Source organism: Rhinopithecus bieti, unplaced genomic scaffold (genome assembly GCF_001698545.2).
Source record: "Rhinopithecus bieti isolate Rb0 unplaced genomic scaffold, ASM169854v2 scaffold_20891, whole genome shotgun sequence".
Lineage (NCBI taxonomy): Eukaryota > Metazoa > Chordata > Mammalia > Primates > Cercopithecidae > Rhinopithecus > Rhinopithecus bieti.
This window is the reverse complement of record NW_016810137.1, coordinates 1,353,734-1,379,761: the sequence shown is the minus strand read 5'-3', so window position 1 is coordinate 1,379,761 and position 26,028 is coordinate 1,353,734. Positions and strand designations below refer to the sequence as shown.

General features: G+C 39.9%; 1 protein-coding gene across 2 annotated transcripts in view; it reads left to right on the top strand.

The window, feature by feature from the left end:
* The first annotated feature begins 7,932 nt into the window (after nucleotides 1-7,932).
* Nucleotides 7,933-26,028, top strand: part of LOC108541781 (myotubularin-related protein 13) — a 117,465-nt gene continuing 99,369 nt past the window's right edge. For both annotated transcript variants that reach the window (XM_017891446.1, XM_017891445.1), the window contains exon 1: nucleotides 7,933-8,007. The gene's annotated coding sequence lies outside the window, so the exon portion shown is untranslated. The remainder of the gene's footprint in view (nucleotides 8,008-26,028) is intronic.

The following is a 26,028-nucleotide window of genomic DNA, read 5'->3' as shown; positions in this document are numbered from 1 at the left end:
GTCTCAAAAAAAAAAAAGAAGAAGAAAGAAATGGAAAACCTTGTTTAATTATGTTTACCCAGCATTTCCCCAATTCCCCCCAAGTAACAGCTATCAGTGCTCTACAGAACTAGTATTTGCAGAATAGTTTAAAGAGCTCTCCCCACTCATCCTCCCCCCGCCCCGCCATAAAAATAGGAAGTCCTAAGGGCCGGGCGTGGTGGCTCACGCCTGTAATCCCAGCACTTTGGGAGGCCGAGGTGGGCGGATCACAAGGTCAGGAGATCGAGACTACGGTGAAACCCCGTCTCTACTAAAATACAAAAAACTAGCCGGGCGAGGTGGCGGGTGCCTGTAGTCCCAGCTACTCGGGAGGCTGAGGCAGGAGAATGGCGGGAACCCAGGAGGTGGAGCTTGCAGTGAGCCGAGATCGCACCACTGCACTCCAGCCTGGTGGACAGAGCGAGACTCCCTCTCAAAAAAAAAAAGGAAGTCCTGAGTCTTCCTTGCAGAACCAAGCTTCTTTTTCCTCATATGTTATATCTGGTGATATCATCAGGGATCTTGCTGTTTAATATAAATTCTAGATATTTGCTTTTTATGATGTTTTCAGGGTCTAACCCTGCCTTAGAAATGGGGACCATATTGACTACCAGACGTATCTCAGAGTCCTCAGTCTATTAGTGATCTTTCTTTTTCCTCTCTCTCCTCCATTGGAGGGAATTCCCTTTTAGTGTACTTGGGACCCTTCTAATTCTCAAGAATCAAAGGATTGGATAAAATCTCACCATTCATCTAGTTGAGCCCTATCGAGATTCATTAGACAATAAATTTAGATGTAATAACAAAGCTTTTTTTTTTTTTTTTTGATAGTGTCTGTGTCACACAGGCTGGGGAGTCATGGCGTGATCATAGTTTGCCACAACTGCAAACTCCCAAGCTCAAGCGATCCTCCCATCTCAGCCTCCCAAGTAGCTGGGACCTTCATACCCGGCCAATTTTTAATTTTTTTAATTTTTTTGTAGAAGCAGAGTCTCCCTGTATTGCCCAGGATGATCTTAAGCTCCTGGGCTCAAGCAACCTGCCTGCCTTGGCTTCCCAAAGTACTCAGATTATAAGCATAAACCACCACACCCAGCCCAAGTGGCTATTTTATTGCTCTCCTTTTCAACCTTGAAGATTTATAGTCAGGGCCTTTTGTTTTATTCTACTCACCTATTCCCTAATAATTTCAGAAGTCACCAGTGACCTCTTATATTCATCAGTTTCTCTCTTTTTTTTTTAATGTTTATTTTACTAAACTTTCTCTAAAGCATATAACACTATTGGTGATTTCCTCTTAATATCTATGATCCATTCTCAACAGTTCTCCTTCCCCATCTTGATTTTCCTCACTCCCTTTATATAAATACACATCTTTCCCAAGTTTCTGTCCTTAGCTCCTTTTTCTCATTATTCTCCTTACATTTATTCCTTTATTTATTCACTTATTCATTTCTCCAATAAACATTTACTCAATAGGATGAATTAGTTAAAATATTATTTTTAGCATAAAAAAAGTAAAAGATAGCTTGAGCCTATCTTTTACTTTTTTATTTTTAATTGGGTCACAGAATGTGAACCATATGAGAATTACTTTTTACTGCTGAGATATATCTTATAATCCTTTTTTTTAAAGGCAGATCTCACTCTGTTGCCCAGGCTGGAGTGCAATGGCACCATCTCAGTTCATTGCAACCTCTGACTCCCAGGTTCAAGTGATTCTCCTGCCTCAGCCTCCTGAGTAGCTGGGACTACAGGCACAGACTACTGTGCCCAGCTAATTTTTGTATTTTTTGTAAAGACAGGGTTTCACCATGTTGCCCAGGCTGGTCTTGAACTCCTGAGCTCAGGTGATCCACCTGCCTCAGCCTCCCAAAGTGCTGGGATTACAGGCGTGAACCACTGTGCCCAGCCTTATAATCCATTATTGTTTCAGTAGTCATTGCAATAGAACATGCAGTAGATTCTAAACTGTTTTTCAGAATTGACAATACATGAAATTCAATTGAAAACATTTTTAGCTGATCCTAGTACCAAAAGCACTCAGGCTAGAAAGACTGGCTTTAGACTAGATGGCCACTTCTAGGCTAAGCTCTTGAAAGAAAGTTTCTTCCTTTTTCCTCAGGGCAGTACTACAACCTCCCCATCCACTGCAGTAGTTTGAAATAGGCAAAGGTTATCTGTGGTGTATTCTCACTTTCCCTTCTGACTCTTCCTCCTGTTTTCTAGAGTGCTTGTCCCGGGCATTAGTGCACTTAGGCAGCTCTAAGCCTTTTGCTGCTCTCCTGGTCAGGTCTGTTCTCACCACCCTCACACTCTAAAATTAGTGCTGGAAGTTCAGACAATCCGTATTTCCTACCTCACAAATTAAAGGAAAGCAAGTACAAAAGGCAATGTCTAGAGGAAAAAACACCACACCGATAGGTGGATAAATCTAGATTCCAGTTGTGGTTCTGTGGCTGACATCTATGCCTCTTTTCTCTAATCTGGAAAGTGGAGGAATTGCACAGGAATAATTGATGTCTAAGGTCCCAGCTCTATGAGTTTAAAATAATTTCATGCAAACATATAAAATAATGGATGGATGAGGAGTTTTGATGGAGATAGCTACATTGTCTAAGGTCAGGGCTTTAATCACTATTCTTCAGCCACTAGGGAAATCAGTTGCCACATTTGCAGCCATTGTGGGCACTTTTTTGGATTCTGGCCACATTGGACCCCACTGCCAGATAGAGGAAGAACTGGTTAATATAACTATATGAAAATATCTGTCTGCTGGGCATGGTGGCTCATGCCTGTAATCCGAGCACTTTGGGAGGCTGAGGCAGGCAGATCACTTGAGGTCAGGAGTTTGAGACCAGCCTGGCCAACATGATGAAACCCAGTCTCTACTAAAAATATAAAAATTAGCCAAGTGTGGTGGCATGTGCCTATAATCCCAGCTACTCGGGAGGCTGAAGCACGAGAATCGCTTGAACCTGGGAGACGAAGGTTGCAGTAAGCCGAGATCATGCCACTGCACTCCATCCCTGTGTGGCAGAGTGAGACTCTGTCTCAAAAAAAAAAAAAAAAAAGTTAGCATAAGTACTGTCTCTCAGAGGTTCATTCCGGTGGTAGCTAGCATGTGTCAGTAAATTTTCTTATTTAGGCTGAATATTCCATGCATTCTATGTATGTTTGCTGAGAGTACAATAAATCACATGTGTGTTTGGTTTTGTTTTTATATTTCTTAAAGTATTATACTTTAATTTCTAGGGTAGCATGTGCAACAAGACACTGCTAGTTTCGTTTCATATATATATAGAACCCAAACAGTGAGCTGTGCCATGTTGGAGCTGCTGCACCTTAACTACGTCATTTACATTCAGGGGTTATCTCCGAATGCCTATACTTCCCACCTCCCTCCTCACCACTCGAACAGCCCATGTGTGATGGTTCCCACCCACTGTGTACAAGTGTTCTCAATATATCGTCTCAACTATGGAGTGAGAACATGCGTGTTTGGTGTTCGCATGTCTTGCGATTGTTTGCTCAGAATGTGGTTTCTGGCTTCAGCCAGATGTCTACAAAGACAAAAACTCATCCTTTTTTATGGCGGCCGCATAGTATTCATCATGTGTATTGTGTCACATTTTCTAATATCAGTCTGTAATCTGATGGACTATTTGGGTGATTCCAAATCTTTTGGCTACTAGTGAATGAGTGGCCACGATAAACATACTGTTTCATGCTGCTCCTATATAGATAGTTGGAGCATGATTTATAATCCTTTGGCATATGCCAATAATGGAGATGGACTGGGTCATATGGTATTTCCTAGTTTAGATACTTGAGGGAGTCACCACACTGTCTACAATAAGGTTGACATCGATTTAACAGTCCCACCAACAGTGTATAGATGGGAGATTTTATAGTCTCCCATTATTACTGTGTGGGAAGTCTAAGTTCTTGTGTAGGTCTCCTAAGTGACTTGCTTTAATGACCTGGCTTTCGTGTTGGTGCATCTATATTTAAGGTTTGTAGATTAGCTCTGTCTTGTTGAATTGCATCCCTTTACCATTGTGTCAGAATTGCCTTATCTGTTGTCTCTTTTGATCTTTGTGGGTTTAAGTCTGTTTTATCAGAGAACAGGATGCACCCCTGGCTTTTTGTTTTTTTGTTTTTTTTCCTTTTCATTTGCTTTGGTAGATCTTCCTCCATACCTTATTTTGAGCCTATGTGTGTGTCCTCATGTCGAGATGCGCCTCTCCTGAATATAGTACACTGATGGGTCTGTGACTCTATCCCATTTAAATGCCCAGTCTGGTGTCTTTAATATAGGAGCATTTAGCCCATTTACATTATAGGTTAATATGTTTTGTAGATGCATCTGAGCCTGTCATTATGATGTTTAGCAGGTTAATATATTACTCGTTAGTTGATTGTGATGCAATTTCTTCCTAGCATCGATGGTCTTTACAGTTTGGTATGTTTTTGCAGTGACTGGTACTGGTTGTTCCTTTCCATGTTTATTGCTTCCTTTGGGAGCTCTTGTAAGGCAGGCCTAGTGGTGACAAAATCTCTCAGCATTTGTTTGTTTGTAAAAGATTTTATTTCTCCTTCACTTATGAAGCTTAGTTTGGCTGGATATGAAATTCTGGGTTGAAAATTATTTTCTTTCAGGATGTTGAATATTGGCCCCCACTCTCTTCTGGCTTGTAGTGTTTTTCTCGAGAGATCTGCTGTTAGTCTGATGAGTTTCCTTTTGTGGGTAACCTGACCTTTCTCTCTGGCTGTCCTTAACATTTTTTCCTTCATTTCATCTTTGGTGAATCTGACAATTACGTGTCTTGGAGTTGCTCTTCTCCAGGAGTATCTTTGTGGTGTTCTCTGTATTTCCTGAATTTGAATGTTGGCCTGCCTTGCTAGGTTGCGGAAGTTCTCCTGGATAATATCCAGAAGAGTATTTTCTAACTTGGTTTCATTCTCCCCATCACTTTCAAGTACACCAATCAGACATAGATTTAGTCTTTTCATCTAGTCCCATATTTCTTGGAGGCTTTGTTCGTTTCTTTTAACTCTTTTTTCTCTAAACTTCTCACTTCATTTCATTCATTTGATCTTCAATTACTGATACCCTTTCTTCCACTAGATCAAATTGGCTACTGAAGCTTGTGCATGTGTCATGTAGTTCTCATGCCATGGTTTTCAACTCCATCAGGTCATTTAAGGACTTCTGTAGACTGTTCATTCTAGTTAGCCATTTGTCTAATCTTTTTTCAAGGTTTTTAGCTTCTTCACAATGGGTTCAAACATCCTCCTTTAGCTCAGAGAAGTTTGTTACTGCCAGTCGTCTTAAGCCTTCTTCTCTCATCTCATCAAAGTCATTCTCCATCCAGCTTTGTTCTGTTGCTGGCAAGGAGCTGCATTCCTTTGAAGGAATAGAGGCACTCTGATTTTTAGAATTTTCAACTTTTCTGCTCTGTTTTCTCCCCATCTTTGTGGTTTTATCTACCTTTTGTCTTTGATGGTGACATACAGATGGGGTTTTGGTATGGATGTCCTTTCTGTTTGTTAGTTTTCCTTCTAACAGTCAGGATCCTCAGCTACAGGTCTGTTGGAGTTTGCTGGAGGTCAACTCCAGACCTTGTTTGCCTGAGTATCATCAGTGGAGGCTGCAGAACAGCAAATATTGCAGAATGGCAGATGTTGCTTTCTGATCCTTCCTCTGGAAGCTTCGTCTCAGAGGGGCACCCGGCTATATGAGGTGTCAGTTGGCCCCTCCTGAGACGTGCCTCCCAGTTAGGCTACTCACAGGTCAGGGACCCACTTGAGGAGGCAGTCTGTCTTGTTCTCAGATCTTAAACTCCATGCTAGGAGAACCACTACTCTCTTCAAAGCAGTCAGACAGGGACGTTTAAGTCTGCAGAAGTTTCTGCTGCCTTTTGTTCAGCTATGCCCTGCCCCCAGAGGTGGAGTCTACGTAGGCAGGAAGGCCTCCTTGAGCTGCAGTGGGGTCCACCAGTTCAAGCTTCCTGGTGGCTTTGTTTACCTACTCTAACCTCAGCGATGGTGGACACCCCTCCCTCAGCCTCACTGCCACCTTGCAGTTTGATCTCAGACTGCTGTGCTAGCAGTGAGTGAGGCTCCGTGAGTGTGGGACCCTCTGAACCAGGCACAGGATATAATCTGGTGTGCCATCTGCTAAGGCCATTGGAAAAGCGCAGTATTAGGGTGGGAGTGTCCTGATTTTCCAGGTACCATCTGTCACGACTTCCCTTTGCTGGGAAAGGGAATTCCCCAACCCCTTGTGCTTCCCAGGTGAGGCAATGCCCCACCCTGCTCCATGGGCTGCACCTCCTGTCTGACAAGCCCTAGTGAGATGAACCCAATACCTCAGTTGGAAATGCAGAAATCACCCGTCTTCTGCCTCACTCACACTGGGAGCGGCAGACTGGAGCTGTTCCTATTCGGACATCTTGGAACCTCTCTCCACCGCTTGTGTTTATTCACTTATCTGTCAACAGACACCTGAGTCACTTTTACCTTTCGCCTATTGTGAATAATGCTTCTGTGAATATGAGTATACAGAAACCTGTTTGAGTTCTTGTTTTCCATTATTTTGGCTATATGCCCAGAAGAATAATTGTAATATACATAATTATATGTTTCTTTATTTTTTGCGTGTGTGGAATTGCTATACACAGTCACTGTGCCATTTTACATTCCCACTGAGATTTCCTGAACTTTCTATTCATCAGCATTTCACTCAATGGGTTTTAGAATCAGTGATATATCTTGTCTGATCAATAGCAAGATCCCCCACGCCACCCACCCCCACCTTTTTTTTTTTGAGACAGCCTCACTCTGTCATCCAGGCTGGAGTGCAGTGGCGGGATCTTGGCTTACCACAACCTCTGCCTCCCGGGTTCAAGCAATTCTCCTGACTCAGCCTTCCAAGTAGCTGGGATTACAGGCACCTGCCACCACGACTGGCTAATTTTTGTATTTTTAGTAGAGACAGGGTTTCACCGTGTTGACCAGGCTGGTCTCCAACTCCTGACCTCAGGCGATCCACCTGCCTCAGCCTCCCAAAGTGCTGGGATTACAGGCATGAGCCACCGCACCCAGCCTGCAAGATAACCCTTTTTATATAACAGTGAGAGAGAAAAAAATACCTCCAGTCAATTATAAGATGATCCCAATCTCAGAAGTGTTAAAATGTGCAAAAACTGTATCTTAGTCTCAATGGAATACAGTTGGTAAATATACTAAAACCCCCTCCAAAAAAAAATGTGTGTAAGTTACACAACTTTTAACACAATCTTTGTAGAGCAGGAAAGTAAAAGTGGCTACTCAGCAATGGTGTATGAAAATACCTTTCTCAAATGTACTTTTACATTATTTACAAAAGAATGTGGGCCGGGCACGGTGGCTCATGCCTGTAATCCCAGTACTTTGGGAGGCTGAGGCAGGCAGATCACGAGGTCAGGAGATCCAGACCATCCTGGCTAACATGGTGAAACCCCGTCTCTACTAAAAGTAAAAAAAATTAGCTAGGCGTGGTGGCAGGCGCCTGTAGTCCCAGCTACTTGGGAGGCTGAGGCAGGAGAATGGTGTGAACCCAGGAGGCGCAGCTTGCAGTGAGCCGAGATCGCACCACTGCACTCCAGCCTGGGCGACAGAGCAAGACTCCGTCTCAAAAAAAAAAAAAGAATGTGCTTCACACACAGTTTTTTCCCCCAAAACTTACCTAGCTATGCCTTAATGGCAATTTGGAATAAAAGTACCAACCCCTCCGTCAGGTCCTCTGCAAAATAAAATAAAAGGTAAAACCCCATAGGACAGTAAACAGTCTATTCCAGATGTTAGTTCCCATATTTTTGTGATTTCTGGTAAAAGTATTCTAATGCTCTTTTGTCTTTGTTTTGCTTAAAGGATTGTTCAAGTTTAGAAGAATATAACATTGCCGCAGCATTACTCCCTTTGACCAGTGCTTTCTATAGGGTAAGTTTCACTGGTCCATATATAAGCTTGTTAACGATTTACATAAATGTATTCTGTTTGATTTATTATGGAACTACATGAGTCCTGTCCTCTTAGTAGTATGCCTAAGATATATCTGTGGTTATATTTATTATAACATTTATTGCTATGTGTAGGAAATTTAATATAGAACATTCAATCATCTCCTAAAATAGCACCCACACCCATTACATCCTTTTCCTTAATTTTCTTTATAACACTTGAAAACACCTGAATTTATGTTACATATTGGTTTGTTTACATGTTTTTTCCCCATCATAGAAAATAAATTCCATGAGGCTGGGATATTGTCTGTCCTCTTTACTGCTATGTCCCAGGGCCACTCAGTAAATATTTATTGAATGAATGACATTGAAGCCGGAAATTAGAGTTTAACTTTACTGGTAATTTCTATGAACCTTCTGAGAATTTTCCGGAATGTTCAAAGTGATTTTTTAAAATTCTGTCACTTATTACAGTTATATCTATGCTTTTTCGTAAGTAGATTAATTCTTATGGCAGACAAAAATCAGCAAATTTCTTTTCCTGTGAAAGACTTGTAAAGCATTAGATAACCACCCACACTTGGAACAATGCATTTAATACGTCCTTTTGAAATATGCGATAATGCACAGTAATTCTGTGGTAGCAGCTCACTTACTATTCAGCCACATGCACAGTCAGCTTCAAGAAGCAATAAGGTAACAAGTTTGGTAACTGCCATGCTGTTTCTCTCTGTTAGCAGAGTAATCATGCATACTTAATGTTTTAGTGGTGGGCTTGAATTTGATTTTTTGTGGTTGGCATGGTTTATTGTTTGATGAGTTTGTTTTGGATTGTTTTGGTTTAGGGATGAATCAGTCAAGGTCCAATCAGGAAGCAGAAACCACACCAGTAATTTGAACAGAGAAATTTTATTTTATTTTTATTTTTATTATTAATTTATTGAGAAGGAGTTTTAGCTCTTGTTGCTAGAGTGCAATGGCGCAGTCTCGGCTCACTGCAACCTCCTCCTCCCATGTTCAAGTGGTTCTCCTCAGCTGCCCAAGTGGCTGGGATTATAGGCATGCACCACCACACTTTGGCTGATTTTTTGTATTTTTAGTAGAAATGAGGTTTCACCATGTTGGTCAGGCGGGTCTCGAACTCCTGACCTCAGGTGATCCACCCATCTCGGCCTCCCAAAGTGCTAGGATTGCAGGCATGAGCCACCATGCCCAGCCTATTTTTATTTTTTTTGAGACAGGGTTTCACTCTGTTGCCCAGGCTGTAGTGCAGTGGCACAGTCTTAGCTCCCTACAACCTCTGCCTCCTGGGCTCAAGTGATCCTCCCGTCTCAGCCTCCCGAGTAGCTGAAACTACAGGCACACGCCACCACACCCAGCTAATGTTTTTTTTGTTTTGTTTTGTTTTGTTTTTTTGAGATGGAGTCTTGCTCTGTTGCCCAGGCTGGAGTGCAGTGGTGCGATCTGAGCTCACTGCAACCTCCACCTCGCAGGTTCAAGCGATTCTCCTCCCTCAGCCTCCTGAGTAGGTGGGATTACAGGTGCGTGCCACCACACCCAGCTAATTTTTGTATTTTTAGTAGAGACGGGATTTCACCATGTTGGCCAGGATGGTCTTGATCTCTTGACTTCATGATCCTCCTGTCTTGGCCTCCCAAAGTGCTGGGATTACAAGTGTGAGCCACCACGTCTAGCAGATTTTTGTAATTTTTCATAGAGACAGTTTCACCATGTTGCCCAGTCTGGTCTCAAATTCCTAAACTCGAGCTATCTGCCCACCTTGGCCTCCCAAAGTGCTGGGATTACAGGGGTGAGCCATCACACCTGACCAGAAATTTTAATATAGGGAGTTATTAAGTAGTAATAGGGGATTAACTACTAAGAAGTAAAGAGAATTCTTAGGAGTACAGGAATAGAATATAGGGAGCAACTACTGCCTCTAGAGCTCAGGCATAGTACCCAACAAAGAAGCAGACTTGGAAGAAAGCCCCTCCCCAGATCTAGGCTGATTCAGATCATGTTGGAGAGGTGTTGTGGCCACTGGATGGCATAAAATTTCAACAGACCAGAACTGGCAAGCAGTAAACTGCCTGCCGGAGTGCTGGCAAGACTTGCTAGGAAGCCGCCCATTAGGATGGCCCTGAAACTTCTAGGGTGCCAGTGAAACTTGATAGGAAGCTACCACCTGGGGTACCGCTGAAACTTTATAGATAGTGAGCACTGCCACTGTGGTCCCACACACCACCAGTAGGTGCCTACCACAGTAGCAAGGAGAAAGTACACCAGAACTAGGAAGAGAATCCACTTCCTACTGCAGTGTTCCTTCAGCATCTTTACTGGCAAAGCTTAATATTCTGCATTTTGGCAAAGGAGAAATGTTTGTAAGGGCCAGTTCCAGTATCACAAAGCAAGACAGAGAAGGATAGGTTTGGAAGAAAGAAGTACTGCAGTGATAACAGAGGGGTTAGGTAAGGTAGATCACACTGATTCTCGGATATTTTCTAAATCTGTACCTTTTGGAAAATTATTTCTAGTGCATATTAGATTTGTTAATTAAGGAAGTAGATATAAATTGCAGTATCCTGGGCATAAATTGCAAATTAGCCATCCTCATACTGTCCAGCCAGTATAAACTCCTGGGTCTTGCCAGCATTGCTTCAGAGAATGGACTCAGCTACTTGTCTTGTTTAAACTTACTTTTAAAATATTTTAAATAACATTATTAATTTTTTTCAATGGAACAAAAGTTTATTGGGTATCTCAATATAAAAAGCTACTATGACAGGCAACATCATGGGCAGCAACATTAATCAAACATTGACATGGTTCCTCGGAACTTATATTAATAGTCTAATACTGCAGATAATTTTTAAAAATCAAACTGGTCCACAATGCCACCAACCAGATGGACATTATCTTAAGTAAAAGTTATATGTGTGTACATATATATATATATACACACACACACACACAGGCCAGGTACGGTGGCTCACGCCTATAATCCCAACACTTTGGGAGGCCGAGGTGGGCGGATCACCTGAGATCGAGAGTCCAAGACCAGCCTGACCAACATGGAGAAACCCCATCTCTACTAAAAATACAAAATTAGCCGGGCATGGTGGCGCATGCCTGTAATCCCAGCTATTCGAGAGACTGCGGCAGGAGAATCACTTGAACCTCGGAGGCGGAGGTTGCCGTGAACCGAGATCACACCATTGCACTCCAGCCTGGGCAACAAGAGCAAAACTCCATCTAAAAAAAAAAAAAAGAAAGAAATTCGTATATATATATATATTCCAGATAGTACAGAAAGGAACAAAAGGCGAAGTAAAAGTTCCCTTTTCCACCTTCATCCCATTTCCTCTGAACCATTGGTTTCCTTCCTGGGGAAAAGCAGTGGGAGTAGGGGTGAGGGGCCAGGGAAGAGTCATGCATTACTGCCAGCATATGCAGATTAAAATTTTCTTTTTTTTGGTGGTGGATCATTTGAAGTCAGGAGTTCGAGACCAGCCTGGCCAATGTGGTGAAACCCCATCTCTACTAAAAATACAAAAATTAGCCAACCATGGTGGAGTGCACCTGTAGTCCCAGCTACTCAGGAGGCTGAGGCAGGAGAACTGCTTGAACTCAGGAGGCAGAGCTACAGTGAGCCGAGATCATGCCACTGCACTCCAGCCTGGGTGACAAAGCGAGACTATGTCTCAAAATAAAAATAAAAAATAATTTTTTAATAAAGTATCTTTTTAACAAAAACCATTTACACTATTTTCACACCTTGATTTTTTCACTTAGTAGTACATCTTGGTCATCCTCTCATAATAGCACATATACCTAATTATTTTAATTACTCCATTTATATTTTAATGAAAAGATGGCATATATGTACCTACTATTCTCATATGAGCAGAATATTTCATTAGCCCAGATGAAAGGTTACGTTTATCTTTTAGAGTTTTATTTAGTGTCAAAGTGTTCAAGATTTCCCACTTGTAACATTTCCTGTCTTAGATCCTTTGGAATTTGTCATGCAACAGCCACCACAAATTACTTTTTCCCGTAGATTGTAAGCCTACAGTTCCTTCTTTCTTCTTTCCACTTTTACTAAGTTACATGTGATTCACTAACTCTTATGGAAGCCTTCTTTGAAGGTGGTACCTTAACAGCCAGGTTTAAATTCTCAGGATTACTTCTACTGTGAAAAATAATGTAATCTTTTATACTTATGTTTGTTGTTTATATGGTACTTTCAGTTTTGATTTCAGTTTATTAGATATGGCAAGCCCTGTGCTTATGTCTGTTTCAGAGTAATCACAGATTAGTAACACATAATCCTTACCCTCAGGACACATACTAATGGCCTTTCATATCCATTGATCAGCTGTTGACAGTAGAGGAATCATTTCAAAGTTGATGAATAATAACATTGAGCTACTCATTGATTTACTTATGCCCTTTTCATTTAAAGATTATGTTTATTAAATTCAGAGCCAGAGTGTATACGGAGAATATGTAAAGCAGGGGTTCATGTCTAAAGGTTACTTTTTTAGAAGGAAAATAATAAAGTAAAACCCAATAGAGCAGAAATAGAATCACAGTAGGATACTTTTGTATTATTCCTTCCCAACAATAGCAGTGAGCAACAGTGAAAGTCATGGCCCCTTTACCACAAGCCACCGTTTAACTTTTTTTTTTTTTTTTTTTGAGACAGAGTCTCGCTCTGTCGCCCAGGCTGGAGTGCAGTGGCCAGATCTCAGCTCACTGCAAGCTCCGCCTCCCGGGTTTACGCCATTCTCCTGCCTCAGCCTCCCGAGTACCTGGGACTACAGGCACCCGCCATCTCGCCTGGCTAGTTTTTTGTATTTTTTAGTAGAGACAGGGTTTCACTGTGTTAGCCAGGATGGTCTCGATCTCCTGACCTCGTGATCCGCCCGTCTCGGCCTCCCAAAGTGCTAGGATTACAGGCTTGAGCCACCGCGCCCGGCCCTGCTGTAGTTCTTAATAACCAGGGTATTCCGGAGGGTTTCCTGGAATCTCAAAATATGGCAAAGCCCTCCCATTACTTCTTTGAGGCACATCTGTTGGTTATTGATACTCAAAATGACTCCCAGGAGACCTAACACTTTCTCCTTTGGTACCCATTATAGCCTATGTTTACCCTGAGAGGAAAAATAAATACCCTATTCACCTTAAATACAATCATCCTGACGTGAAGCCTTTCCAGATTCTAAAGATCCCCACATGTAGTTGGCATTTGGGAAGTTTTATTGATTGAGTTAGGTCTTCAGAATAAGAGCATTTATTCAGACACTCATTCTCAGGAGAAACATATTTTTTCTTCAAAATTCTCCAACATGTAAAAAATTATTTTCTAGTATCTAGCCATTAAAAAGACTTACTTGTTTGAAGAAGATTGTTGAAGTATAATTTATATATCATAAAATTCACCCATTTTAAGTATGTATTTTAGTAATTTTAGTGTTTTACAGAGTGGTAAAACCATCACCACAGTCTAATTTTAGAATATTTCTCAAAAACAAAAATAAGTAACTAAATAAATAAATAAATAGGCCAGGAGTGATGATTCATGACTGTAATCCCAGCACTTTGGGATGCCGAGGCAGTTGGATCACCTGAGGTCAGGAGTTTAAGTCCAGCCTGGCCAACATGGTGAAACCCCTGTCTCTACTGAAAATACAAAAATTAGCTGGGTGTGGTGGCACACTCCTGTAGTCCCAGCTGCTTGGGAGGCCGAGGCAGAAGAATCGATTGAACCTGGGAGGCGGAGGTTGCAGTGAGCCGAGATTACGCCATTGCACTCCAGCCTGGGCGACAAAGTGAGACTGTCTCAAAAATAAAAAATGGAAATAAATAAATAAATAAATAGAACATTTCTGTCACCCCAAAAAGAAACCTTATGCCCATTCACAGTCACTCCCCATCCGCAGGCAACCACTAATCTGCTTTCTGTCTCTATAAATTTGTCTTTTCTAGACATTTTATTTAAAGGGAATTATACAATGTATGTTCTTTTGTGTGTTGCTTCTCTCGCTGAGCATGATCGTTTTGAGGTTCACCCATGTTGTTAGAAGATTTCTTTAAGACTGCTAATTATTAAGAATTTTCCACACCTGGAGGGTTTAGGTAACCTGTATTATTTCAAAATGTGTCTAATTCAGTATATAATATATAATTAAACTAATTATCTTATAAATATATTAGGAAAAACTGTGAGATGTACAATATCACTCCTCAGTCTAAAGAAATATAAATTTACATTTCTACCTGATTTTATAGTTATTTAATTTCTTGATTGCTGAATTTTAGCTTTGGCTTATACATTCTACATAAAGACCCACTAGTTTATCTGGCTGTAAATATAATTTTTAGACCTAGTTGTTATTTCCATTTCAAAATATGAAAGCCCATGGCAAGTAAATTCAGGGTAGGGTAATAGGAAAGTCTACCTGGAAAAAGTAATCTGTGTCATTTGTATGAATCTAACTTACCTAACCAGAGAAGCAGTTAGAAAAGTCACTTGTGTCATTTGTGTAAATCTAACTGACCTAATCAGTTAGTGACGTTAAAGTATAGAGAGTCACAGCATTTCCTGAGCTAGCTAAGTGGTGACTTTCCTGCCACCATCAGACTCTAGCACTAATTCTTCCCCCAGCCGATACTCCCTAACATGAGTAAAGTAAAATCTGTGTTTTTCATGTCAAAGCCTGGTGTTTCTTGTGTAAGTCCATTTACCTAACAGAACACGGTAAAGAATGGCAGTCCAGAGGAAGATGATAGGAATAATAAAGAGAGCTAATATTTACTGAACTTTTACTACATACAAGATGCTACGTTTGACTTGGAGTACCTAATCTAACCCAGTGAAATTTTATTCCATTTTAAGGTGAAGGAAATGTGACTTGGAAAGAATCTATACTACCTATTTAGTAAATGTCCGATCAGGACTCACTCAATTCTGTTTGATTTCAAACCTCATGTTCTTTAACTATAATAGAGTTCTTCAAATGAGTTACAATTTATGAAGCATACCTCTAGAAACTTTTTAAAAAAATTTTTGCTTAGAGATATTGAGTTGGCATCACTCCTACCCTCTAATTTTTCAGCCATTTTCACACATATAACCAGCAAGGATACTTCATTAAGTTTTGGCTTAGAGGGGGCAAAGTCAAGATGTTATGGTTTAATTAATTGTTATATAGTATTATTTATAAGTTTCAAATTTTCATATATTTCTCTCTTTTTTTTTTTTTTTGAGATGGATTTTTAGCTCTGTTGCCCAAGCTGGAGTACAAATGATGCCATCTTGGCTCACTGCAACCTCTGCTCCCTGGGCTTAGGCAGTCCTCCCACCTCAGCCTCCTCAGTAGCAGGACTGCAAGCATGCACCACCAAACACAGCTAATTTTTAAAAATTTTTTTGTTTTGTAGAGATGACATCTCACTCTATTGCCCAGGCTGGTCTCAAACTCCTGGGCTCAAGTGATCCTTCCGCTTGGCTTCCCAAAGTGTTGGGATTATAGGCATGAGCCACCATGCCTGGCCATTTTCACATATTTCTAATAGGAAACATAGTTTTCAAAATTACACTAAATACACTTTTGTATTTCACTGATAATTCAGAAGTTCCTTGAATACTGGCCTTGCCTTAGTAATTAATATGGATCCTGATTGTCCTACTATAGATATGAGAGTTTGTAGGTAATTCTGATGGAATACAAATATGCCCATTTTCATAGTATTGATATTGTAGCTAGAAGAAAAATCTTATAGAAATATAAAAAATAGATATTTCATAAGTCATCACTTTTAATTGGTGAAATGATAAGAGGTTCTTAAAAATCTACACCAAAACTAAAAAGAGAATTTTGTTTTTTTTCCAGGACTCATGATCTGGCATACATTAGCATTATCCGTAAACTAGGTCCTCAAGGGGAGTTAGTATTTTTGCCACAATAACAAGACCAAAAAAAAAAGAAAAAAGTATGGGGGAGGTGAGTGGGGGTTGAGTGGTGAAGGTCTTTCCTTATCCTTTTTTTTTATGCTGCTAAACCAAATATTAAACTTAAAACAAATTAGCAGAAAATGTTTGAGAGTGAAGACAAGCATCAGTGCTGGCTGAATCCAAATTTGGCCTGGAAAAGATGTGAATGTGTTTATTACAGCACATCTTTCCAGCACAGCAAAATTTTAGAATGGTCAGATAATTAGGGTATTGCTTTTATTTCCTCCCTTCATTTTCTTCTTGTTCTTTAAGACAGTTTAGCATTCCTCCTCCTCCTCTTCCCTTTCAGCACAACCTCTCCTTGCTTCTCCCACTTTTCCTTTCTAGTTGTGAAAGACTGTCACTCTATCCTACTGCTCCTGGAAAACTTCTGCTTCTGAGAAACTGTGAATTATTATAATTAGTTTAGAACTAATGTTCTTTATTAAGATTAGTTTATATGTACTATTTAAACTAGTGATAGAAGGAAATTGGGGCAATTTACTCAGAAGCTCTACAACAATTAAATTGTGTTTTCAGTGAATAAACAGTATTTTATCTTATTAAATTTATTTTATAATATTTATTAATTTTAATTTCTGAAATATTTTCTGAACTTGTCAACTTTTTTTGTGTGATGATTAACTTTTTTCATGTGATGGATAGTTTTTTTTATATGATGAAAAAAGGTTTGGACCTTTTTGTTCATTCTTCAGAAGAATGAGGGAGCCTACTAAGACTGTTTCCTTCTCTACTCCAAAAGAAATATAGTACCGTTCAGTTCAGAGACATTGAAGTCCTATGCTACCACGTCCTGAGTATTAGGACTACAAAGTCCAACAAGTCAAAATCTCCACCCTTAAACACACACACGTACAGAGAAGATAGATTAGTAAAACAAATTATAGCATATGTACTCTAAAACAGATATAATCTAAGTACTGTAAGAATACATTAGTTCCTGGTGACCCAAGGAATACTCCCCAAAAATTGTGACATATATGCCCATGAATGATTAATGAGCATTTGTCTTGCAGGTGGGAATGAGATAAACAGTGAGTGAAGTATGAGATGACATAAATATTACAGGCAAAAAAAAAAAAAACATGTGAATCACTTACTGGGAATTGTGACTGGAAATGGAGGCAGAAGGAACAGGATGGTGCCACTGCACTCCAGAGTGAGACTCCGTCTCAAAAAAAAAAGGCAGAAATCTACTTTTTGAAGATTTCCTAATTAATTATTAATAATAAAACTAAAACCTAAAGAACTACAGGCTACCCGTAGCTTGGACTTCTATGTGGATCTGTCCAGAAAACACGGAAAATTTCAGAATTTTAATTTGAAAGATAGGTCCAGCTAAAAATATAAATTCAAGAGACTTCTACAGAGAGATGATTACCGAATTCTGTTGGAAGAAGAGAAAAGAAAAAAGAATAGAGGTCAGAAACATGGAAGAAAAATCTATGGAATAACAAAGTGAAGAAAAGCTAAAGAATGAGACAGCACAAGAGAATCATGTGAAGATCAGGTGAAGTTGAAGAATTCCTATTTTGGAATAGAAGTTAAAAGAAAGTTGCTAATTTCAGCAGTCTTTAGTAGGTTATATAGTGCCATTAAAAATCAACTGATCATTTATTTTGCAAGAAAACAGTGAGAAAGGAAACATAATTATGACTGAGCCAGGCTCTAATTTATTCTACAGTAGCATGCAATTTGATTATTCCTGTTGGCCCCTCCAAATACATTTTCTGTTTTAGAAGATTGTAACACTTCCCACAAACAGATAAAGGCAGCACGTGCTTGACAAAAGGAACAATGCCCTCTCTTCTAATTCTGAGACAGTAGGAGGTGAAGGCAAAGGTCGTACTGAAGGGAGGAGGCATCCCATCTCCTAGAAAGTCATGCTGTGGAAGATTGGGGGCAAGGCTATGGAGGTTGTCCTGTGTGAGTCTGTTTCATTTCTGATTCTGCCTTGGCCTTAGTTCACCAGTCATCCTGGACCCTATTACAGGAGGATTCCAGAACCATCAAATAATTCCTGACATACACATTTAAAAGTAAAATTTTACAACAGAATAAATAATAAAACATGAAAATTTTATTGAAATTTTCATCTTCCAGAAAAAATGGATTTCTTCCAGAAGTATACCTCTTCTTACTTCACTATCACCATGTATAGAATATGATATAAAGTGTCTATCCCCACTAAATTGAAAAAGGAACTAGCAAGCTTTAATGTCTACTGTGATTTTTCTCAGAACCAGTAAGATATCTGCTGTTTCTACCCACTGTCTTACGTCTTGTAAAACTTGAAGAAAAAATGATTGTGAAGTATACAGACCTAGACTTGCAAGAGTTTTATTCTTGGGCAACATGAGGGTTGGAAAAAATGTTAGACGATGTAGATTTAAATTTTCAATAATATTTTTAAATGTTCAAATAATACAACGAAAAGTTCATCATGAGCCACTCAAGAGTATTGGCATCATGTTCAGTAATGGGAAATAATTACTCTGGTATTTTTTGTGTGGTTTTTTTTTTTTTTTTTTGGAGGCAAAGTCTCTATCTCCCAGGCCGGAGTGCAGTGGCGCAATCTCAGCTCACTGCAACCTCCATCTCCCGGGTTCAAGTGATTCTCCTGCCTCAGCTTCCTGAGTAGCTGGGATTACAGGCACCTACCACCACACCCAGCTAATTTTTGTATTTTTAGTAGAGACGGGGTTTTACCATGTTGGCCAGGCTAGTCTCAAACTCCTGACCTCAAGTGATCCGTCCATCTCAGCCTCCCAAAGTGCTGGGATTACAGGCGTGAGCCACCATGCCAGACCACTATTTGAATGTCTAGGTCCCAAAAAACTTTCTTTGGTTTATGGATTTACTGCCTTAGATTGTTTCCATGAAATGTTGAGAATGTGTTTACATGATTGAATATTTAAGTTATTTTGTTAGGTTTTCCTTTCCCAGAATATTACTTGGAACAGTTGGAGAAGAGTGGCTAATTTAGCCCAGAAAACACAGGGGAGAGTCTAAGCAGAAAGTCAGAAATGGCACAAACTACAGTGCCTCCCATAAGATGAGCAGATAGGGACTCTTCTGAGCCAAGGTTCTATTCAGCATGAGTATTTTATGCACCCACAGCTCTGTGGCAAATGCTTGACTTCTCTTCTGTTGTGCTCCAAGAAAACTGAAATTTGCAACCTTAGGATAAGGAGAAAGTACACCACCAAAACTATAGGAGGAAAATGCAGTTAGTCATCTTCCAGTTGAGAAAAGCAGGGGGAGGGCTAATACAGTGTAGAATTCCTAATGCCAACCTACTTTCCTTTTGTTTCTTGTACATATATTGAACTTATATGTAAGATTTCATTTTTAAAAGCTAAAACCACATTTTTTAAAAGTAGGAAACCCCCTCCCATCTCTAAATGATCAGACTCAAAAACTAAAGGTCCGGATTATTGGCTCTTCATTCTTCATGTTGGCTCCTCGTTCTTCATCTAGCACAGAGCATTTCACAAAAATAGTTTCTCAAACTGAACTGATGATCTAATATTCAATACAAGAGCCCAGGTCTCCTGATTTCAGATCCGTTATTGCTCAATATGGGCTCTAATCCTTTGACCTGGACCCATGACTCTTTGTGTTTTTTTTTTTGAGACGGAGTCTTGCTCTGTCGCCCAGGCTGGACTGCTGTGGCGCAATCTCGGCTCACTGCAAGCTCTGGTTCCTGGGTTCACACCATTCTCCTGCCTCAGCCTCCCAAGAAGCTGGGACTACAGGCGCCCGCCACAACGCCCAGCTAATTTTTTGTATTTTTTAGTAGAAATGGGGTTTCACTATGTTAGCCAGGAAGGTCTCGATCTCCTGACCTCGTGATCCACCCATCTCGACCTCCCAAAGTGCTGGGATTACAGTCGTGAGTGGACCCATGACTTTTAACTCTGCTGCACATTAGAATCACCTGGAGTGCTTTTTTTTTTTTTTTTTTTTTTGAGGCAGAGTCTTGCTCTGTCGCCCAGGCTGGAGTGCAGTGGCGTGGTCTCCACTCACTGCAAGCTCAGCCTCCCGTGTAGCTGGGACTACAGGCGCCTGCCACCGCCCCCGGCTACTTTTTGTATTTTTAGTAGAGACGGGGTTTCACTGTGTTAGCCAGGGTGGTCTTGATCTCCTGACCTTGTGATCCACCCGTCTCACCCTCCCAAAATGCTGGCATTACAGGCGTGAGCCACCGCGCCTGGCCCTGGAGTGCTTTTAAAGACAACAGATGGAAAGCCCCCATCAAAGGGTAGTTGAAAACAAAATCCTTGAGGCTAAAGCCATCAGTGTCTTAAAAATTCCAGAAGTATTCAAGGATCTCAGAACCCTAAGAGTCTGTCATTCACTTCTGTGTAAATGCTGATGATGTCTAGTACAGCTTAATGACATACTTCACCAGTAGACACTGGTTATAAAGACAGTACTCTCCAGGCTAGCATGGCAGAGTACTTGGAGATTCTAGCCTCTAAAAAATAACTTAGGTCTGTAAGTTTCTGTAAGTTTAGGGTTCTAAAAGCTTAAGGAAAAATGAGGGATACTTATTTTTAATTTATCACACCTGATGATTCAAATCAACAGTATTTATTCAGCTCTTATGTTCAGAACCCTTTGGTAGTCAAAATGAGGAACCTCAAGATAGAAGATCTAGCCTCTGCCTTTGAGGAACTTATGATTATTATCATTAAGTTGAGGAAAAAGAACTCATAAAATATAATAATAATGATACCTAGCATTGACTGAACACTTCCTAGGTACCAGATACTATACTGAGCACTTCACTAAGCACTTCACATACACACATGTGAGGACTAAATCCTCACAATCATAACCTTGAGAGTTAGTCTGATTTCAGAACCTGTTCCCTTAACCATCAGTCAATCCATAGACTAGTGAGAGGTAATAAAATGGCTGTTTGCGGGGACAGAGCTGGAGGAGGCACCTGCAGTCCTCTGCTATGTCCTGGGTATAAAATTTTTTAAATCAATTTAAAATAAAAAAAACAAAGTGGTTGTTCTTAAGCCACTAAGTTTTGGCTGTTTTTTTTTTTTTTTTTTCCCCCACACAGCAATAGATGGTAGAAATACTGGTACATGGTAAGTGCTATTGATATCTTAGCTAATATTGCTATTATTATGTAGATCTTTGATGCCAGGTTATAAAATCCAGATGTGTGATCAGTAGGGAGCTTTTTCTTGTGTGTGTTTTTGTTTGTTTGTTTTGAGATGGAGTCTCGCTCTGTCGCCCAGACTGGAGTGCAGAGGCATGATCTCGGCTCACTGCAACCTCCGCCTCCCGAGTTCAAGCAATCCTCCCACCTCAGCTTCCCTAGTAGCTGGAATTATAGGAGTATGCCACCACAAGTGGCTGATTTTTGAATTTTTGGTAGAGACGGGTTTCACCACGTTGCCCAGGCTAATAGGTAGCTATTTTAGATGCTTGGGCAAGAGAACAATGTGAATTAGACAATACTTTATTAAGTTTGTAATGTAGTATGGCTTAAAAGAAATATTGATTAGTGCAAGAGAAGATATGTTTACGCACTGTATTAGAAGTTTCACAAAAACAGAACTGTATGTAAGTGCAAATCAGTGGTTCAACACAAAATTACATATTACAGATATCTGCTGAAGTTATGCAATTGTATACCTTCTGTGATTTAGGATATTGTGTCGCCATTAACAATTATTCTTCCTCATGGTAACAATCAAAATTTTACTGGCTTCATTCTAATCTTGTGAATTTTATAGGAAATTTTCTAAAAACAACAAAAGTAAAATTCAAAGTTTTCAAGGTTAAAAAATTTTGAAGAGGTTTGTTTTCACCCAAGCAAGCCCTAGAATACTTTTTCTGAAATGTTTTCTGGCGACTGCTTGCATTTTTGATGTCTTTTAAGCTAAGGTGACATTTGTATTGGTCTGGAATTTTTGTCTCTTTACTAAGTAACTGGTTTCCGAATTGCATGTTTCATAACTTCTCATTATGTTGGGTAAAGATCTGTGGTGTTACAAGGAGAGCTGTGGAAAAACGACACATTTGTGCTTTATTGTTTTTCATTTTATAAACACAAGGTCTTACTCTGTCACCCAGGCTGACGTGCAGTGGCACGATCATGGCTCACTGCAGCCTCAAACTCCTGGGCTCAAGGGATCCTCCCACCTCAGCCTCTTGAGTAGCTGGGACCACAGGTGTGCACCACCACACCCAGCCTATTTCTTATTATCATTATTTTTTTTTTAGAGATGGGGTTTTGCCATGTTGCCCAGGCTTTTATTGTTTTCCTTACAAAATCAACTTTGTTTAATTGGGGTGATGGGGAGAGTTGTAGAGACTCTACTTGGCCACAGCTAAAATCTGTTCTCTTTTCCATCCAAGAAAGCTAACTGAAGCTGACATGACTTCTGGGAAGTGCCTTGCAGCTGACCTCTGGGCGTGCCCCATGCCAAAGTGTTATCATGAGAAATCAGTCCAACAGGAGTGAGATTTGAATCCTCTAGAAGGATTAAGACAGGGGAAAAGTATCTGGACAGTATCGCCTTATTTGGAATTAATAAACTAAATTTGTACAGCATAACTCTCTCTGTAGTTATGAGAGATGAGATGCATGTAACAATTAAAAGTTACTCGTTCTTTCTAAAACAACTGTATTATCAGTTTCACTGGCTTCATCCCCATGTTTTGAACCTCATATGTGATAGTACATTTTAGAATCACCATCCCAGCCCCCAGCAGTAGTGCTAAACACATCTTTGGAACTCTAAGCACTTCACATACACACATGTGAGGACTTAATCCTCACAAACATAACCTTGAGAATTAGTCTGATTTCAGAACCTATTCCCTTAACCATCAGTCAATCCATAGACTAGTGAGAGATAATAAAATGGTTGTTTGGGGGAACAACCATTGGGGGATAATTTAGCCTTACGTACTAGTGCCGTGCCAAGAGCTTTCTGTCCAAATACAAATCTTACCTTATTTGATCATTAATTTGGTTCATTTAAATATTTTATCTGCCATCCTATTTTTGTTGTTGGACTTGAAGAAATGAGATTCTATATCCAAAAAATGCCTTTTTATGCTATAAAAAGGCAAAGGAGCACTAGTATCTCTGTGAGTGGCTTGTATATAATCTTAAAACCACCACTGACTCCAGATCTTTTTGTTAAGCACTTGCCAAAGTCTTCTGTAGGCAGTAAAAGGATTAAGGCACACATTTCTGAGTCTGGATATAAATAAATTATAGGTTTCCTTTTCCTTCTTCTTAAATTTGAAAATCATATTTCTTGTAATCCAAGTCATTGATTAAAATGCTGACAGGGCAGAATTTTGTAGCAGACTGCTAGATACCCCCTTCTAGGATAGCTGCAATCCATGCAGTCATTAGACAAGGAAAATATGACAGGAAAAGTAATTTGGAATCACATCACAGAATGTCTAGAATGTCATGTTAAGGAGTTTAGACTAATATTATTCTCTGGTCACTAAGGAGTACAAAATACTCTTGAGTAGGGCAGTGACATGATGGTTGCAGAAACAAACTAGAGCATTGTAGAAGATAGGAAGATGAGAGATTAGAGCAACACAGGCCACTTAGTAGGCTAGTATAACAGATAAGTACTGATGAGGGTACTTAGAGAGAGATCCACATAGAGGTAGCAAAAGTTACAAACCAAATCTACAGGGGCCAAACAAATAAGACAAATGAGTTAGCAGGCCACATGAAGAGCACATGTCCCATCTAAGGCGCAGCCTCTGCTCAGCTTCAGCAGTTGTTGCCATGCAGGGATGTAGGAACATTGCTATCACATCTTTAGGCTTTTCAAAAGAAGTGCGAAATTTAGATTGTATGTAAAACCTCTTCACTTTCAAATGTTGACTTCATTTTTCAAAAATCCTAGACTGCCAAAACAAAACACATATGCGGCCAGATGTAGTTAATAGCATGCGAGCTTCACAACCTCTAGCTTTTACCTTCTGGTTGTGAATTGTAGTTGTGTGGTATAGTAAGGAAAAGGCCTGAACTCTGGGGCCAGAAAGATCTGGATTTGAATCTTGGCTCATCCTGGGATCTTTTTCTTTTTTTGAGACGGAGTCTCACTCGTTGTCCAGACTGGAGTGCAGTGGCACAATCTCAGCTCACTGCAACCTCCACATCCCAGGTTCAAGCAATTCTCCTGCCTCAACCTCCTGAGTAGCTGGAAATACTGGTGCACACCACTACACCCAGCCAATTTTTGTATTTTTAGTGAAGATGGAGTTTTGCCACTTTGGCCAGGCCAGTCTTGAGCTCCTGACCTCAAGTGATCTGCCTGCCTTGGCCTCCCAAAGTGCTGGGATTACAGACACTAACCACCACGCCTGGCCTTATCCTGAGATCTTAAACAAATGTTTAACTGTCTGAACTTTTATTTTTCTACTCTAAGATGGTGATAACTAAAGATGAAATTATTCACATAAAGCACCTAACATAGTGCCTGGCATATAGTAAGTGCACAGCGAATATTTGTTGAATGAAAGGCAGGACATGAATTCAACTATAAATTGAATGTCTGCTTCACCAGTCACTGGATATATATTGACAAATAAAACAGACACAGTCCCTATGCTCAACAAGCTTAGCCCAGGTCCTCCAGGTGGCAAATGGCAAAACCCATGATGATGCATGTCAGCATCCTCCACCTTTGGGGTTGGAAGTCACATTATGTTGGTTTTTAGTGGACCCTAATATTTTCATGTAGGGCAAGGACTCTGTAGCCTGAAGATAGGAATTAGAATACTTTTAGTGAGATACAGCCTCATAACATAATTGAGAAAAGAATGGAAAATGCAAAACTCGTGAATAACAAAAGCAAAGATTTTAATAACTATGTATCCCTAAAAAGAACTTTATGAACAGATTATTATTCTAGTTTAATTTTGCTTCAGTGGCACTCTGTCCTTTGTATTAGCCAGCATTGTTAGCATTTTTGAGAAGTCATAGATTTGATGGGGATTTGTGGAGGAGCTGCTGAATTACAGAAGAAATTATTATGGCAGAAAATCAATTATGTGGTGCTGTAAATACTTGACTCAGTAACTCAGCAAATTCCCTTTATGTCCAAAGTGCAAACATTTTGTACCTAACTCAAAAGGTCTGTTTTTAATTTCTGCAGCTTTGCAATTGTTCCTCTTTGTCACTGATAGATTTTTACATGTTAAGAGAGACATAAAGATAAAGAGAGGTGACTTTCAGAGGGAGTTTTAAGTATTGGGGAGATGAAAGCATGGGATTAACCCTCAGTCACAGGCATGCTTCAGTATTGATAGCAGGAGATTACCTGGAAGAAGTCAGAGAACCATCTGGAATGACTGTGGAGTTAGCTGGTTTTATTATACTCTTGGGTGACATTTCCAGCTAATAAAATTAGAATTAAAATTATAATCTTAGAAGCAAGCCTCTGGGAAATATGTAATTAACCTTTTGGAATTTAACAAGCATTGTATGTACCTCCAGTACCTATATTTAAGATGCTTTAACCTAGCATTTGAATTGATGCCAAGATGTGCAAGACATGGTCTCTGCCCTCAAAGGCTATTAAGAGAGAGACTATATGTACACAGATTTTAAAAAATTATTTAGGTTTAATTCATAAAAACCTTAGAAGAAAACCTAGGCAATACCATTCAGGCCATAGGCATGGGCAAGGACTTCATGACTAAAACACCAAAAGCAATGGCAACAGAAGCCAAAATAGACAAATGGGATCTAATTAAAATGAAAAGCTTCTGCACAGGAAAAGAAACTACCATCAGAGTAAACAGGCAACCTACAGAATGGGAGAAAATTTTTGTAATCTACCCATCTGACAAAGGGCTAATATCCAGAACCTACAAAGAGCTTAAACAAATTTACAAAAAAAATAACACCCCATCAAAAAGTGGGCAAAGGATATGAACAGACACTTCTTAAAAGAAGACATTTAT